Here is a 6689-nt window from a genome sequence, read left to right on the forward strand (position 1 = left end):
ATGTGGTTCTTTCACATCAATGTTTCTCTCTGTCTTTCCCTCTCTCTCCCACTCTCCCTAAAAATCAATGAAAAAATATCCTTGGGTGAGGATTAACAACAATTTAAAAAAAAAGAAAAGAAAAACCTAATATTATATTATTAAAATTTCACATCAGAACATGACCTTTCCTCATATCTTTTGTGATGTCTTCATACTACTCTTTATGTAAGAAAAAGTGAAAAATTCAATGTATACATAGTATACATAGTATACTAAACATATAATAAAAATTTAAAAGTTCAATGTTTGGACCTAATTAAGAAAATTAAATTGAGGTAAAGACACATTGACATGAGATAAACCTTTACTGAATAAATTACAGTATTAGTACATTTAACTTATGTAAATGAATTTCTACACTTATTTTAAAATTAACTTATACCACTAGATAGTATTTAAAAGAAATTTATATGTCTTACTGGACAAGTTTTAGTGCCTGGAATATATGAAACAATTTAGTTGTATAAATAAATTTTTGCATAAATGTTGAATAAACAAACGAGTGAATGAGTGAATCAACAATTTTCCGTAAGAACAATTTTATGTCATAGTGGGCCCCCGAGAGCTCTCACGGACAGCGACAGGGCACTGGACGGACCGTGCCATGAGGCTCCTCCCTTGCCTGCTTCTGCTTCTCTTGCTTGTGTTCCCCGCCACCCTCTTGCTCCGAGGCGGCCCTGGAGGCTCAGTAGCAGCAGCTCAAGATCTTACAGAAGATGAAGAAACAGTGGAAGATTCAATAATTGAAGATGAAGATGATGAAGCAGAAGTGGAAGAAGATGAACCAATAGATTTGGCAGAAGATAAAGAGGAAAAGATGTATCTGGTGAACCTGAAGCTTCACCAAGTGCAGATACAACTATCCTATTTGTGAAAGGAGAAGATTTTCCAGCAAATAACATTGTGAAATTCCTGGTAGGCTTTACAAACAAGGGCACAGAAGATTTTATTGTTGAATCCCTAGATGCCTCATTCCGTTACCCGCAGGACTACCAGTTTTATATTCAGTATTTCACAGCTCTTCCTCTGAACACTGTAGTCCCACCCCAGAGACAGGCAACTTTTGAGTACTCCTTCATTCCTGCAGAGCCTATGGGTGGACAACCCTTCGGACTAGTCATCAATCTGAACTACAAAGATTTGAACGGCAATGTATTTCAAGATGCTGTCTTCAATCAAACAGTTACAATTATTGAAAGAGAGGATGGCTTAGATGGAGAAACAATCTTTATGTATATGTTCCTTGCTGGTCTTGGGCTCTTGGTTGTTGTTGGCCTTCATCAACTCCTGGAATCTAGAAAGCGCAAGAGACCTGTACAGAAAGTAGAGATGGGTACAACAAGTCAGAATGATGTTGACATGAGTTGGATTCCTCAGGAAACTTTGAATCAGATCAATAAAGCTTCACCAAGAAGGTTGCCCAGGAAGCGGGCACAGAAATCAGTGGGATCTGATGAGTAAATGTTCCTTTGTGCAACAAAGTCTTTACTTAGCCTGCCCTAATGTTTTTCGGCCTGATGGGAATTAGTGCAGAGAAGCCATATCATCATAGAAGGCAACTACTACTTATGTGTGGACTGAGCAATCAGAGTCTGTGGCGATAATATTTTTGAACGTGCACTGCATTCATTTTTCTAAAGTAACAAATTTGTTTTTTTAAACCATTAAAATCTATGTGTGTGTGAAAAAAAAATTATGTCATAGTGATCCATACAGATTAAATATTTTTAAAGTGGTTGGAACACATCAATGGAAGTATGTAAGTTCCACATGAGGTTACCTATATAGTCATTTGTCTCTTAGATTATTAAAAACAATTTTCATCCTCTCTGACTTAATACAAAGTCAGAGAGGATGAATTTTTTTTTTTTGTAAAAATATATGTGTGACTCTACACTAGGTCCAAAGCTTTGCTGGTCTCTTTTGCCCAGCTATTAATATGTCCCCATTTCTCACATCAGAACATTACAGGATGAGTCATATAAATGTTCTTCCATACAGATTGATAAAATATCCTAAGACATTTGCCATCTCTTACACCAAGGAATATCAGCAGGCTACAGGAACTTTTTTGTCCTTTGGCTCACTGCTTAAATAACATAAAGTAATACATTTACTATATTCCCCCAAGCCTCCCAAAGCCATCTCCTTCCTTTTTCTTTTTGTTTCTTCAGCTTCCTGTTATCTGCCTTCCTGGCTGATAAAAGCATATTCCAAAGAGTTGCCAATGATATGCTGCGGGAGTTTTTTTTTAAGAGGTTCTCGCTTTCTTTCTTAGTTTTTGGGTGGGAGTTAGGAAAAGAAAAAAATGAGCTGCTGGAGACAGTGGGATGTACTGTACTGTTGGCCTGATTATAAAGTCTAGCACTATCTCTTTGTTTCCTTTTCTCTTTGAAAAACTTGGCCTAGAGCCTTGACCACAATTCTTCTGCTTCATACCTTCAGCCAGGCCTCAGACCAGCTGACTAGCTGGCATCACACTCTTAGGAACAAGGAATTCTTCTCTTTATAGGGTTTAGCTGTTGTTGTCTGGGCATTTCATTCAGGATGATAGTTTCTCTGCTTCCAAAAACATACCATCTTCCTTTTTTAGGACTGTCTCTATTGTTTTCAAACTGTTGACAACCTTAAGACATTATATGCAGAGATTTCAAACTACAAAAATGTTTTTTGAAGACATATGCTATGTAATCTAATGAGAACACTAAGGATACATTAAAATATATAACATATGATTTTATTGTAAGATTTCTAAATCTAATAACTTACTTCCTTTCTTTTACAAATTCAATTTTAAGAGCATTTCCACGGTCTGGTTACAATAAAGTACCTCTTTATTAGTGTTTCTATGAGCTATATGCTGGTGACATCAGTGCTTTTCTGTTTTTTGAGTTTACATTACAAAGCAAATTGAGAACTATAGGGTTATTTTGCTTTTTATCTTGTTAATTGGCTGCAAATTTCAAGCAACTAAGTGAAGAATAAGCTACAGAATATAGCCTTTCCCTTGATGTATTCCTTGACATACATTCAAAGCATACAAATAAAAATTAGTTTTACTGGGAAGACATGCATAATTGCATTACAGTTTTTCTGTATGAACCAATTGTTCATGGCTCTATGACATTCCTATATAAAATTTCTCTGAAGCCAAATTAGCCTTAATAAAATCAAAATTCATACATAACATTTAAGAATATATATGTTCAAAGATTTACAAAATCAACAAAACTCATTTTTCTGAAATTAAAGAAAGGAAAACCAAAAGAAAGTCACAGGATACCAGTGGGGAAAAGAAAAGACTTCGGTGGAAGATATCCTGAGACTTACCTGCAGGATGCCATCACATAGAGGTTTACACTGAGCAAGGCCAATCACGTACCAAGAAAACAAAACAAAACAGTGGCCACATAAGAAGTTTGATTTGACATTCATCCCCAAATTACATCTGCAGTGTATTAAATTCTGTTCCTGCTTGGTCTGAAATCCTCCTATACAGTAATAACTTAAAAACAAAACTAAATTAAACTAAAATGTAAGTGCCATAGGTATTCCCTTCTATGCCTACCCCATTATCATATTAGAATGCCCTAAATTATCAGAATAACTATTGACATATATAAAGGGATTTTCAATGGGATACTGCCTATCACAGATAAGGAAGTACAACCCATGGATGAGAATACAGCCCTAGGAGCGATGCTGTTAGCAGAAAGGGTAGGAGATTGGAGTAAAGAAAAACAAGCAGTTGCCAAAAACCTTGTTGCACAGGACATTAAGAGTCCTTGTGCTGGGCAGGCATGGCTCAGTGTTTGAACATTGACCTATTAGAATGAACAAGGAGGTCATAGTTTGATTCCTGGTCAGGGCACATGCCCAGGTTGCAGGCTCCATCCCCAGTGTGGGGTGTGCAGTAGGAAGCCGCTCAATGATTCTCTCTCATCATTGATCTTTCTCTCTCTCTCTCTCTCTCCCTTCTTCTCTGAAATCAATAAAAACATTTTTTTAAAGAGTCCTTTTTCATTTACTCCCACATGAACTCACTCTGTTATCAAATGTATGTTGAACCCTCATTATGAGTAAGATACTCTTCCAGGCTGAGAAAAGTGCAATGAACACCACAGGCAAAACTGCCCGTATGACGTCCACAGTCTGCTAAGGAATTCCTACAAATATAATCTGAAGTAAAACAATAAGGTGTTATTCAGAAAATCCAAATAGGAAATACCTCAAAAGAAAACATCTCATCAAACTCTTACAAAAGTTGACATAAAAATTAAAATTGTATACATATTTAATGTGTTCTCTCTTGCTTTACCAAGAAATGGTCCTAGAAAAATAGATGAACACTTCTATAATGATTGATCTATTAATTAAACAATATTGATTGATCTTAGAAAAAAATACAACAGTACTCATCACTTTTAATTTTGTGGCAACTCTTGTATACATGTCTGTACTTTTTTGAATAGGTAATTTATTCAAAAAGTTAATAAATAGAAAAAATATATGGAGTCAAATGTATAGAGTAAAAAGTATCCCTCTCATCTCTATTCTATATCTGCCCACTTCCTTGCTACTTCCCCTAAAAGTATAGTAACGGTTATTATTAAGCTTCTTTATATTTATGCAGCAAATATTAATACAAAAGTCTATACTTTTATGCAAAATATTAAATAATATTGATACTATTCTGTACTTTGCCTTTTTCCCACTGAATACATCTTATCAACTCTTCTATATTAGTACATGGAAGGTGCCCCCATTCGTTTTTCATAGCTATATAGTATTCCATTCTGTAGATGAACCACAATTTGTTCCTGTAGTTCTATTTTGATAAACATGTTGTATTTCTCATCTTTTTGTAAATATACCTTTTTATTAATTTTAGAGAGAGGAAGGAAGAGGGATAGAGAGATAGAAACCTCAATGAGAGAGATGAGAGAGAAACATCAATTGGCTGCCTCCTGCATGCCCCCTACTGGGGATAGAGCCCACAATCCAGGCATGTGCTTTGATCAGGAATCGAACCATGACCTCGTGGTTCATGGGCCGATTCTCAACCATTGAGGCACACCAGCCAGATGATTTTCTCATCATTTGTTATAACAAATAAAGTTCAGTAAATAATCATTTCATGCATAATTTTCATAGAAGTATATTTATAGAATGTATTCCTAGAATTAGAATTGTTTGATTAAGGTAGATATGTATTTGCAGAATTTATTAATTTTGCTAAAGTAACTTCCACAGAAATTACACCAATTTATCCTCTTACATTCAGTGTATAAAAGTTATCTCCTAGTTTAGGAGTATGGTGATACACTTTAGGATTTTTGCCAGTATAAAAAGTGAAAGTGGTATCTCAATGTGATTTAGTTTGGATTCGTGCATTGTCAAAACTGTTTTCAGTAGTCTTTATTATGGCTAGATATAAAATCTTGGCACATGCTCTTTCTCTTTAAGTATCACAGATATTGCTTCCTCATTTTCATTGGTTGGATTTTGCTATAGGAAAATGAGGCTAGCCATAACCTCCTCTTTAAAGAAATTCTACCTTTAAATTTATTTATTTTATTACTAGAGGCCCAGTGCACAAATTTGTGCACTGGTGGGGTCCGGCCAGCCCGCTCCAATCAGGGTTGATCTGGCCAGGCTGGCTGGGGGGGTGGAGGGAGCTGCAGATGGTTGGCAGGCCAGCCCCACCCCCGATCAGGGTGAGGGGGTGATCGGGGGCCGGGCCAGCCAGGGGGAAGGGCCATGGGCAGTTGGCTAGTCAGCCCCGACCCCTGGTCAAACTCTTCGTTAAACTCCTGGTCTAACTCCTGGTCAAGGGGACAATTTGCATATTAGCCTTTTATTATATAGGATCATGTGTCTCGATGTTGACCATTGCAGGTCAACTTTTTCCCCACACATGACCTAACAAAATAGTTTTAAGTTTTATTTTATTTTCCCTGAAAGGTATCATGACTTGAATCTTCACATATACTTCTGTACTTTAAATATACTATCATTAAATTATATAATTTATAGGTGTTTTTTTTTTTATCTGGGTACCAAACACCTGCTTATATTGAACCTCCTTTGGGCATCTTCTATACTTACTGTTGTTGTTGTTTCTGGCATTTGCTCCTTTTCCCATTACCCTTCATTTAATAAGTTGTCTTCTCCTAGACTAGACCTTTGCAGAAGAATTCCATGGATTGTATGGAAAGTAGACACAAGAAAGATTCTTTCATTTAGTTGTGAAAGAAACACCTTACAATGGAAAGTCATTACACTTTGTGTAGCTTTCCATCCTCTTATCCTATTATTTTGGGCCCTGGAGAGCTTTTCCTGCTTGCCCACTCCACCTTAATTTCCACCACTATTATTATTACAGTGGGGCCTTGACTTACGAGTTTAATGCGTTCTGAGACCGTTAAGGAGCTTGTTAACTCAAATTACTCTATCAACTCAATGCAAAAAATCGGCTGAGAGACAGCTGGTAGGTATCTCAAAAAACTCGTTAGTCGGGACACTCGTAAGTCAAGGCCCCACTGTATTTTTGTTGTGGAAAGAAGGGTGGGAGGGGGAGAGAGACAGAAGAGAGAATAGGAGAGAGAGAGAGAGAGAGAGAGAGAGAGAGAGAGAGAGAGAGAACT

General features: G+C 36.6%; 1 pseudogene; it reads left to right on the forward strand.

The window, feature by feature from the left end:
• The first annotated feature begins 637 nt into the window (after window positions 1-637).
• On the forward strand, window positions 638-1510 carry LOC102250182 (annotated as a pseudogene).
• Window positions 1511-6689: the final 5179 nt, after the last annotated feature.

Source organism: Myotis brandtii, unplaced genomic scaffold (assembly GCF_000412655.1).
Source record: "Myotis brandtii unplaced genomic scaffold, ASM41265v1 scaffold67, whole genome shotgun sequence".
Classification (NCBI taxonomy): domain Eukaryota; kingdom Metazoa; phylum Chordata; class Mammalia; order Chiroptera; family Vespertilionidae; genus Myotis; species Myotis brandtii.